Source organism: Macrotis lagotis, chromosome 1 (assembly GCF_037893015.1).
Source record: "Macrotis lagotis isolate mMagLag1 chromosome 1, bilby.v1.9.chrom.fasta, whole genome shotgun sequence".
Taxonomy (NCBI): Eukaryota; Metazoa; Chordata; class Mammalia; order Peramelemorphia; family Peramelidae; genus Macrotis; species Macrotis lagotis.
Genome location: NC_133658.1, coordinates 678,777,067 through 678,789,576, shown reverse-complemented (window position 1 = coordinate 678,789,576; position 12,510 = coordinate 678,777,067). Strand labels below are relative to the sequence as shown.

The 12,510-nt window shown below is 33.6% G+C and overlaps 1 protein-coding gene across 4 annotated transcripts in view; it reads left to right on the top strand.

Moving 5' to 3' along the window:
- The window catches only part of ITGA4 (integrin subunit alpha 4), a 108,028-nt gene that overhangs the window by 12,666 nt on the left and 82,852 nt on the right, over positions 1 to 12,510 (top strand). The window lies entirely within an intron of this gene.

Below are 12,510 nucleotides of genomic sequence, written 5' to 3'. Positions count from 1 at the left end.
TTCTTAAACCAATAATTACTTCTGTCTGATTAGCTTAGTTCTACTATCACTGAAAGGCAAGTATCATGCTGTTAAAATTTCATACATGGTCCTTTTGCAAACTCTCACCTGTCATAATTTTTTAAGACACAAAATGACTCATGACTCTTATAGATCTATCACTTCTGAAGTCTTCCTAAAGCAAAGAGTATCATTAATATCTTCATTTGTTAGGGTAGCATAATTCACTGAACTCATTGCCTTCTAGCAATTTACCAAGTTAGGGCTCTCAAGAGATAGAATTTCCATTCCTTTTGTTGTTAGTTTTCTATAATACATTCTAGATTTCACCTTTTGCCTAATACTTACTTGATCATTCCCTTGTACTTTGGATGACACTCCTGATGATTAAAAAATAGATATTTTTGGCAGAAATCATGAAGCTAAATATTGAGAAACTGGCACCTAGCTCATTATGTTCATATGACTGTTGGTACTGCCCAGCTTTCTTGTTCTTGAGGGGCATGCTGGGGAATTGGCCTGCATGAGTCCGAATCAGCTCTGGGTCTCAAAGGCTCCCCTGAACCAAGCCATATAGCCAAATAGCAGGAAGTGGCTTCCCTGTAGAATGTAGGACACAGCCTAAGCAAAGACAAAGAGGAAAGGGATGGAATGTTTGACTGGGAAATAAAGTGAATAGGGGAAAATGATTTAAAAGAAGCATGGAAAGATAGATTAAAGAAAGATTGTGAAAGATTTTAGATGTCACATACAGAAAATTGTATTTTATATTAGTAAGAGAGAGACACTAAAACTTCTTGAGGAGGGATGTGACATGACCAGGCCAGCACTTTAGGAATATCACTTTAGCATAATAGTAGAGAAGACATGGGAGAGAAGACTGGGAAATAGGGAGACCTAGGAGACTCTTGTAGTTTAGCTTAGGGATGATGAGAGTCTGAACTAGTATAGAGGCCATATGAGAGGAAAGAGGAAATGGTATAGAGCTTGAATTTACAAATTGATAATGAATTGGATATGTGTGTCAATAGGGGAAATGAAAAAAAGAGGAAAATGAGAGAGAGAGAGAGAAAAAGCACTTGAGAACTGAGGCTCATGAATTAGATGGAATTGAAGTAACCTCAGGAAGGTAGCAAGTAATGGATTGAGATCATTATCATATCTATGGATATTTATACAAACATATGTTAATATACACATATGAATGACTCTCAGTACATTGGATAGGCACCTTTCCCATAGGAAGACATAGATAGTATGGGTGGTTTATACTCTGCAACACTGGGGGAAATAGCCAAAGCAATGATCCTGTGGAATTTTTAGTGTTGGTACCAGCATGCCTATACACATCCACACAAACTATACATGCTATACAAGCTACATGGATGCAAATGTTGTACACATGCATTTACATATATTTTACACACATGCACATATATTCATTAATACACATTATAGTCTAAAAGATCTCATAACTTTGTTTTTAGTTAAAGTATCTTCTTTGGGAAATCTTAGGATAGTTACAGATGATAAATCCTCTTTTTTAATTGCGCAATCTTGGAAAGGTATTATTATCACTTTTCTCATCCTGAAGTTGTATAACCATCATGGTCTTCTCAAGTGGGTCTTTCTGTTGCTAGTTCTTAAAAAAATTTTTTTGAAGAAAAACTTATGATCACATATTTACATATTCGACATTCTGTATAGGATGTGAAAGGACCAACCCATGTGATCCACCTCTACCTTCCCTCTCCTCCATGCCTCAGTATATCAAACTGCTAACTGAGAAGGTTCAGATGATATCAGTGATCTTCCCCTTGTCTGGGTCTTAGGACCTCTAGTACTTGATATTCACAGTGATTCTGAGATCTACGTTGACTTTTGGATTTCCAGGCTTTGGAGTGATATCCTGTTTATTGGATTCTCAATGTAATGTTACTACCCAAATTCTTTATGTCCCTCTTAAATTGTAGAGAATAATGCCAACAAGTTACCTTGTTTTTTTTTATTTCAATCATGGTTATTCTGAAGATGACAAAATATGGAATACTTTGAAATACTCTTTTTAAATTCTTTCTATAGTATACTTAATTTCAAGAAATGGCTTAAATATAAGATATCCTATCCTGAGCATTAAGAGTTTGACCCCTTCAGAGAGATAGAGAAGCAACACAGTGTAATAGATGGAGAGCAGGCCTGGGATCAGGTTATGCCTCTGACTTGACTCATACTTGCACTATAATCCTAGACAAGTCATTTAACCTCTGTGTTCTGGACAATGCTCTAAGTCTCTGAGTTGCTGAGCTGCAATGGTCATACAGAGAGTTTTCATTACCTTCTAAATCACAGGTTCATTCTCTATCCCTACTATCTATCTATCTATCTATCTATCTATCTATCTATCTATCTATCTATATTATTTGTAATATATACAACTTATACAAACATATAATATACCAAAATGATGAATATTGTTTTAAAAAGCCCTAGAATAGTGAGGTATACACTTGACAAAGGAGCTCATCACAATCCTGGCAGAGATACAATAAATAATTCAGGTCCAAGAGGGATTTCCTCTAGATCATGAGTTTTTTTTTACTCTAGCAACCATAGAATTCCCAAGATCCATGAATTTGAATGGGAAAAAGATTATAGCTTTATTTCAGGATAATTGGTTTCCTGTATGTTTTATTTTATACATTTACAAACATTATTCTGAGAAAGGGCCACAAAACTTTATCAGACTAACAAAGATATCCATGTTATAGCAAAGGTTAAGTACTCCTGATGTGTATGATAATGTCTTAACAGATATTCCTGATTATGGATAACATGGTTCTAACTGCAAAGCTCACTGCAATGTTTCAGCTGATCATTCAATAGGTTTTAGACTATCTACTCATGAAAATGTGGTGGGTGAAGGATGTCTGTTGTCTAATCCATGAGATGTTAGATAACCTATAGATTTATTCATCTATTTATTTTTGTATTTGAATGTGGAATTAGATCCTGTATTGAATAGGAGAATGGAGAACAGGAATGTGATTGCCTCCATGGAACCATAGATCTTTGAATGTTTGCAATTCTACCTGAAAAAAGGGATGTTTTATTGATTTAAGTACTTTTTTCTTCTATGTATGATTGCAAGTTAGAGAATAATATGTTCTCTAAAAAATAGAAAATGTGTATCACCTTGAGAGCAATGAAGGAGAAGCAAATAGTGTTTGTAAGGATGTTGTAATATATTACACAGGAACTATGAGAGAGAAGAAAGATCTCATGTAGTATTGGGGGAGAGAGGAAGGTACTTTAGTCATATAGTGAGAGAGAAGAATAAATTAATGACCATCCCATGTGATGCACTGGTACCCTTGTTAATTCAGTTCAAATTAATTAACATTTATTAAGTGCCTGTTTGTAAGGCACTATGCTAAACACTATGGATACAAAAAGAAGCAAAATACAGTCACACCCTCAAGGAAGTTACAATCTAATGGGTGAGATGACATGCAAATAAATATATTCAAAGCAAGCTATATGCCACCTGAATAGGAAATGATTAATAGAAGGAGGGTGCTGGAATTAAGAGGGGGTTGGGGAAGGTTTCTTATAGAAGAAGGGATTTTAATTTAGACTTAATGGGAGCCAGGGTGGTCAGAAATTGGAACAAAGGAGGAAGAGCATTCCAAGAGAAAATGCCTAGAGCCAAGAGACAGAATGTGGGTTTATCACCAGTATGGAAGGATATCAATGAATCAATTTGCAAGTACTTGCTATGTCCCAGATAATGTGTTGAGCACTAGGGATGAAAAAAATAAAGAATGAAAAAAAAAATCTGTCCATTCAAGGAGCTAACATTCTGTTGGGAAGAGGAGGTGGAGAGGAGGTGGAGAGGGAGGACAGAAAAATACATATATAAAGATAAATTATATACAATATATACATATTATATATAATATCCATATATAAGCATATTAAGAAAATAAATACCCATTTAACTACAAAACACTTAGGGAGATAGGATTGTTTGGGTGATCCTAATGGGTGGGCACCGTCTGTTTTTTTTGAAAAAAGTGGTACTTGAGGTTTGAATCAATAAAAGCGATTTTATGAGGTATATATGAAGAAGGTATTTATATTGCAAATATGTAGAATGGCCATTGGAAAGCTATGGAGATGAGAAATGGAATTCTGTGTGAGTCATATAGAGTGAGATGCAATAACAAAGATCAGATGGGGATGGTTTGAGTTTTTGATTAAAGAAGTGAAACATTAATCAATAATGACTTGAATAAGTGTCCCACAGTGTTGAGAAGATATGGATAGAGTGGAGTCTTTGTTATTTTAGGAAATAAATGCATTTATGAGATTAAAGATGCATTGGAAAGTTATATTATAAATTATAGTCTATTTTCTAATAATGGTAATTTTATTATTAGCATTATGATTATAAGCAAGATTTATATTTTAAAGTCTGAATAAATGATTAAACAATTATGCAAATACAATTGAATGGAACTATTTCAAAATTCAACCTACTCTAAGTAGTATTTACCTAAGTACATAAAGATAGACATATGTCTTTTAGCTTCTTTCTTGCAAGCTAGTTCTTAAATGAAATATTTTACAGGAATCTGTAAAATCAAGTTTCTGATTCAAATACATGCATACATACATACATACAAATACTCTAGAATGGATGTGGAACTTTCGAAGTTTTGAATAAACTTCATAAATGACTTGCATTCCTGGTGGTCCTCTAGACTAGATAACCTTAGGTACCAAACTCAGTTCTTCCTCTCTAATATTAGGTAGCCCAAGTCCAGAATAGCCCTAAGTAGAAGAGAATGATGAGGTTTCTTTTCTGGAAAATATTTGAAACACTGGCTGCAAATATCAGAATAAACAGTAATTATGTAATATTGCATTGAAAAATTTAAACTCATATAAATTTGGTATAATTAGCCATTAATAGTTTATGATCCATCATTCTTTGAATATAGCATCATCTGACCATTTGCTATAGAATATTTAAAATCTTGTTAGCTAGTAGCCAAACTAGAGAAAAGAAACTTCAACATTTTAATCTAATGAGAATTTTAGTCATTTCCTAGGTCCTCTCAACTTGGAAATTGTATTTTTTCTATCTAATATATTTTCTATTGATGCTCACTACATGTATTAGGTGGAACTAATTAGCAACAAATTTCTCACCTGTATATAACTGATATGTTTTATTAGGTGTTAGGGAAATACCCAAAGTTAGATTGAATAGGAGGTTAAGATTAGAGAGAAAAACTGGTTTAAAAAACAAGATTTAAGACTTTCTAGGAGGGTCATATTAACATACTGATTATTATCTGAGGTCATAAGAGGGTTGCCTATTCATACAACACTTTGGGCTCCCCCTGCTGGTTTATTTAATCATAAAATGGTGTTACTTGATTTCATCTAACAGAAATCCAACTTGTGTAGTCATAAGCATATTTTTTTTTCTGACATGTGCTTGGAGAAAGGAAACAACAATACAAAGAAGTATGTTTTTATGAGCCAATACAAAGTATGTTTTTCTCTCAAAAAAGTAAAACTAAATTTAGCTTCATTGTCCTCTTTTAATTGCCCTGTTTTTGATAACTATATTAGAAGAAATTTTTGGAGGTCATATGGATTAATATAAATGCCAATATTATTTTTAAAGTGAACTAGATATTTGAAAATGAGGATCAACCACTCTTCAATAAATATTTATTAAGTACTTTTAAATGATACACCAATGCTCAACTGGGTGCTAGAAGATATAGAGACAAAGGACCTTACATTCAACTGGAGATCTTCATTATTTTTTCCCCTTTACAGGGAAAGTCAAGAAGTTTACAGTCTAATGGAAGAACATTACCTACAGAAAGCTGAAAAGGAAGATATGGGGGTGTGGGGAGAACTCTCTGAGACAGTGACTTGAAGGGAAAAGACAGAGAAGTAGGGTAATACAACCAGTTGAGCAATGAGAAGATATCTTAGCAAAGTTACTTTCTTAAATGAGGGTTTTAGGAATTCATGACTCCACTCTCCAATCAGAGGGACAGAGAATAACCAAGACTAATGTATCTTCAAGGATGATGAGATTTTTTCCCAATTAAAAAGCTTCCTGGGGCATGGTAGAAAAGCCAGAGAAGTCCCAGAGAAGTGCAGCCAGGTGAGAAATGAGATAGATGTATTTAGAGCAAACTTTGTCTAAAAGAAGTATTAAGAAAAATTTTTAAATTGTAAATAAACTCTCTGATGCACATAGGTACATCTCAATGATCTGTCCTCCCTTCATTGGACAGTTTTATTATAAATTATAGTCTATTTTCTTATAGTGGTAATTTTATAATTAGCATTATGATTATAAGCAGAAAACATGCCAATCAGTAAATGTTTATCAATGATTTTAATGGAAATAAATCATTAAATAAAATCAGTAAATCAAACACCTACTGTTTTCATTATGTATTATGCTAAATTTCTAAATGTAAAGATGTGAAATAGTTCCTGATTTCAAGTTTATTTTCTGTTTTGATTTACATTTTTCTATGATGGTTTGAAGTATGAATGTCACTAGGTGACATGAGGAGTTTAGAGCTAGAAGCAACCTTAGATGTCTAGTTGAATCCATTTATTTAACAGATAAGAAAACAGGGGTCCAGAAAGTTTAAATAATTGGCTTGGAATTTGGGCCTGTGAAACTCCCACTTAACCACAGAATAAAAAAATCCCAGAAAGGAACAAGATGAATATATCAAGTTGCCATAGCAGTAACATAATTTATATTCTGTTTTACAGAAATGTTTACTCAGTAATTTACTCAGCATAGATTTGAATAAGGCAGTAGAGAAGAAAAAACTCAAGTAGTAAGTAAATAATCTCACATTTTCCTTTTCCAATGGAGAAATGAGAATCTGTGGGATTTATCTACAGCATGAGTTAGGGAGAGTATTGTCTGCTTTGTTTACTGGGAAAATACAGTTAGCTGTAGGGAAAATTATCACATGTCAATTTTCTGTTGACCTCTTTTATGTTAAGCCATGTAAAGTACTTTTTAAATTAAAAGGCTGATTTGATTTACTAGGAGTTTAGTTGAATAAAGTATAATCTGAACTGAAAATCGGGTTATAAATTATTTCAGCATGGCATTTGGATAAAATATAAAGATAATCTGAGTTTCCTTATGTTCCTCCGAAGTAAAGAAAATTTAACAAAATTAGCTTTCTCTTGACATTTCCAATAATCTTCAGATTTGGTCAAATCAGAAGTATTACATTACTACATGAATAACATTCTGCTTAATGTTTGACTTTTTAGTTCTCATTCTCATTGAAACCAAGAGGGATAGAAGTCTATAATTATTACTGTCAAACTGGAATAAGGCTTTTAAAATTCTGATACAATTCAGGAATAGGCTCGGACATTGTCCTCACACTATAGAAATGTGAGGGACTCAGGAGAAGAAAAATAGAACTATTATAGCCATGAGAATGAAAAATGTCCATTTCTTTCTTCCATGAAAAGATGATTGGATCCAGCAAATCTTAAATATCATACAAGTAAATTCAGTTCCACATGCATTTTCTTAAGGTTTAATTGATCTCTTTTTTTTTTTGACATCACCATTTTAAGTCCTTTTCCCCAGAGAGCTTTATTTTATGACAGAAATTCTTAGCACAGGGTCAACGAACTTTTTTTTTTTTTTAATAATATAATAAAGGGACAACTAGGTAGTGCAGTGGATAGAGAACCAACCCTGGAGTCAGAAAGACCTGAATTCAAATCCAGTATCAGACACTTAATACTTACTTAGCTGTATGACCTGGGGCAAGTCACTTAATCCCATTGCCTTGCAAAAAACAAACAAAACAAAAAAGTTTAATAACTTTCTCTGTAAAGTTGGTTTGTTTTTGATCCCTTGTATTTATTTTTATATATTTAAAAATGTCATTCTGAGAAGGGTATAGGCTTCACCACATTGTAAAAGGGGTCCATGACTCACATAAAGATTAATAATTTCTACTTTAGAAAAGGAGGAAAATAGGGTATGGCAGAAGCAGTTAAAGAAAATGAAATAAATACATTACTTGAGTTTGATGGTTTCTGTAGTGTTCCATAACTATAGGTTTCCACCTCTAGTAAGCATTTGTTGTAAACTCCTACTATGTGCTAGAAACCAAGACAGAAAAAAAAATTCTTGCCTTCAGTGATTTTAGGGTATTATCCTCTATTTCTGTGCTTGTAGAATATATTTCAAGTTAAAAATGACCATACTTAATTATGTGACTCTAAATATAATAAAAAACTCCCTTTCTAAATAATATGAAGTTTTTAAAGTTTCTTTTTACTTTACTGATCATACTTTTGTAACATCAGTGAGGATGTTGAGTGAGGATCCCACCATTCCTATATATTTCTTTCAAAGGTTATTATTGTTCATACTTCATTTTCAAAAATGACCAATGACATACCTGGGAATATTTTGACTTGCATGGGAAAAAAGGATTGAGTTTTTGGGGAAGGTCATCCTTGAAGTATCTGTAAAGTATTTGAAATATTGGAGAAGAGACTGATACAAAGAGGAGGAGGGAACTTCTGTGTTTGGAATTAGAGAACCTGAATTCTACCACTGGGCACATGTGTAACCTTGGATAAATCACTTAACCTTTCAAAGACTCAGTTTCATGGGATCATAGACTTAGACCTGGAAAGGCTTTTAGAGGCCATCTTGTCCAACTCCCTAATTTTGCAGGAGGGGAAACTGAGGTCTATGGCAGTTAAGTGACTTCCTTTAAATCACATAATATGGGTCAGGCACTGGGGCTACAAAAATATAGTTTGAAGCAATCCTTATTGCTCAGAAACTCAAAATTTGAGATTTTAACCAAGATTTCCTGACTTTAGAACTTGGCTCTACTTTAATTCTCTGCTTTTTTTCCTTTAAAATGAGGGGGTTAAACTAATATGTAAGGCCCCTTTTTAGCTCTAACTATAATATATATGATGAATTAGCTATTTTATTGAACTAATATAATAGGGATTTATATGTTAAATTGTGACTTCTTGAGAATCAAACAACTGGGGACTTGAATGAACATATCAGGTTACTAGAAATTGGACACCATGTAGATAGTTTTGTATTTGGTATGGTGTAACTATAACCATCAACTTTAGTTATAATTCCATGTATTTAAAATTTTTGCCCAAACCAGAAAGCATTTAATTGCTGTTTTACCATTCTTGATCTTAGCACAGAAATTGTTTCCACTCAGAACATTGCTTTTTTATAGAAAAGCAAAATGAAAATGTGTACTTTAAATAATTTTTTGATAATTTCTGTGCCATACAGAATAAAAAAATTATGCATAATCTGGGGGAAAAATCAACAAAGTACTTCTGCCTTCAAATGGAATTTACTTATTTGTAACAATGTTGTTGTGAAACCATACTGCATTGTTCCTTGATGGTTACATGATTGGCTTTTGTGTATCCTGTTTGCTCAGGGCAGCTGTGTTTGAGGGTATGGTTGCTTTCCCTTGACATCTTTTTGTAGAACAAACAAAATAAAGGTTCATCTTCCACCCTTCACATGGCAAGATTATGTTCCTGGGGGGAGCAGGGAAGAAAAAAATGTAAAGGAATCACATATCTAATATGTTAGCCTTAAACATGTAATCAAAATCTTTGAATGTGAATTGTTTCCTCTAGAATCCTTTAGAAGGAATTCTTAACCTTTTTAAGTATATGTCTACTTTGTGGATCTCTTTGGCATTCTGGTAGAAACATAAAGATGCTTTTTCTGAATAATGTTTTTAAATAATTGAAGGAAATGCACAATTTCAGGCAGAGCTAAGTGGAAATAAAGACGTAATTTTTTCCTACTCAAGAGAAAGGTTTCATGGAGACCCTGAGATCTATCCATGGACCTTAGATTAAGAACCCCTGCTTAAGATATCAAGTTTATAGGGAAAGTGACTCCAATGTGGGAAGGGGAAGTCTAATGATTCAGACACATTGAAATTAGCAAATGGATAAATATGATGCAAAATAATCTGTTAAAAACAAAGATTAAAGTCCAGCAGTTTGCCCAACCTTCTTATGGTAATTCCTTTTATTTCTGTAAATTAAAGAGAAAGAAGAACCAATTAACAGTTTTTATTAAAAACCTCCTATGGGCTGCAGTGGTGCATTGGATACAGCACTGAACTTGGAGTCAGGAGTACCTGAGTGCAAATCTGACCTCAGACAGTTAATAATTACCAAGCTGTGTGACCTTGGGCAAGCCACTCATTTGCCTTGCAAAAACCTAAAAAATAAAAAACACCTCCCATGTACCAAAACCAGGAATATATGATAAAGAATGAAGTAATTCCTACATTCTTATGAGGGAGACATTGTATACACATCCAAATAAATATTGCAGAAACATAAAATGAATAAACAAATATATTTGTTGTTGAGTCTTTTCAGTCATGTACCACTGTCTATGACTCCATTTGTGGTTATCTTGGCAAATATTTCCATTTTCTTCTCCAAATTGTTTAATAGATGAGGAAACTGAGGCAAACACATTTAAGTGATTTGCTCAGAGCTACATAGCTGGTAAGAAAGGAGACTTGATTTGAACTAATTTGAACTAATAATGAACTGATTCCAGGGTCAGCAGTCTCTCCATTGTATCACTCAGCTGCCTAAATATTTACATGCAAAGCAGTTAAATAGAAGGTGGTGGGGTTTGCAAGGAAATGGGATTAAGTGACTTGCCTAAAGTCACACAGCTAGGTAATTCTTGTGTCTGAGGCTGAATTTGAGCTCAGGTCCTCCTGATTCCAGGTTGTGTGCTCTCTCCACTGTGCCACCCAGCTGCCTTTAATAGAAGATAGTTTGAAAGGGGCAAAAGGAGTTAGCATGAGTCCAGAAGGGCTTCTTGCAGAAGAAGGTACCTATCTTAGACTCTGTGAGGCAGAGGTAAGAAAGGAGGGCACAGGCATGAAAATACACAGAAATTTATCTTGTAAATATATTGGCAAAGGTAGGATTAGATACTACCAACAAATTTTTGTGAATACTTCAGTCCAAAAACAACAAGCAGTAATGATGTATTAGGAACCGTTTTCAGGACACATGGACAAAGGAAATAGTCTGTTTATCCTTTAGGGGAAGATAACCTGTTCATATACAGAAATATATATACAAAATAAATTCAAAGTATGGAGCCCTAGGGGAATGAAATGTATAACAGAGTGAATTTGTGGGAAAAGTGTCATTGGAGTTGAACTTGAAGAAAATTAAGGATTTTGAGAACTGGAGGGGAAGAATGTGTGTCTGAGCCTTTGCAAAAGCATGGAAAAGAAGGTTATGTGTAAAGGCTAGCAAGGAAACCAGTCTGACTATATCTTTTAAGCATGTGAAATCAAGAAATATAAAATAATATTAGAAAAAGTATTTTGGAGATTGTTGTGAGTTTGTGAAGGGCTTTATATACTAAATAGAGGAGTTTGTGTTTGACTTTTTAGAGAAACTTGAAACTGGAGCAATGCTGAGTGAAGGAGTAATATGGTCAGACCTTTGATTTAGTTACTGAAGGGACATTAGGGACCATCTAGTTCAACCCCTTCATTTTCCAGATTAAGAAATTGAGACTCCGAGATTGTGATTTTACTTATGGTTATACAATAAGTAGATATCAAAGGCAAGATTTGAACCAAGTGTGGTTTTCTTGGCACAAATATTAAAGACGCTTGCTTTGCTAATGTCAGCTCCAATGCTTTAGTTATTACATCATAGTGCCTCTCACTTCACCATACTGGCTCTCCCTTCCTTTCTCTATCACTGAAGATGGCTCAGTCCTCAAATCCATTAATTCTTTCAGTAATTGAGCACAATTAATCTGGGCCAGGTGTCATCAAGGGTAATTAGGTTCTCTATTAAGATCAGTAGCATAGATTTAGAGCTGAAAGGAAGTCTGAGGTCATCTAGATCAATCTCATTTATGAAAGAAGGAAATGGATCCATAGAGTACATAACAGACACAGAATTTTCATTTGGTCCTGTCATTCCATCAACAAGCATTTATGAAGTATGTACTATCATTGTATAAATCTCTAGTAAGGCACATTCATAATGCATCTTATCCTCTTCCTATTAAAGTGAAAGAAATTCATTGTTGGCTTAATAGTCGAAAGAAAGTTGTGAATAAATTTTCAATTTGTCTAATTATTTTTTGAAAATTATTCTGTTATGTTTAAATTGTATTTATTTATATTTTCCCTAGGCTCTCCTAGATACTCTACTTATTTTTAGTTATCTCATATAAGTAGTCTACACAATACTAACAATTTGACAAATATGTGTCAAATTTGACCAATATCACCTATGTTACGAGACAATTAGCATGTTCAAAGAACAAAGACCTAAAATCTTCATCCATCAAAGTTTCATAAATACTGAACACAGAATTAGAAAACAAAAGAGTTTAATTTCATT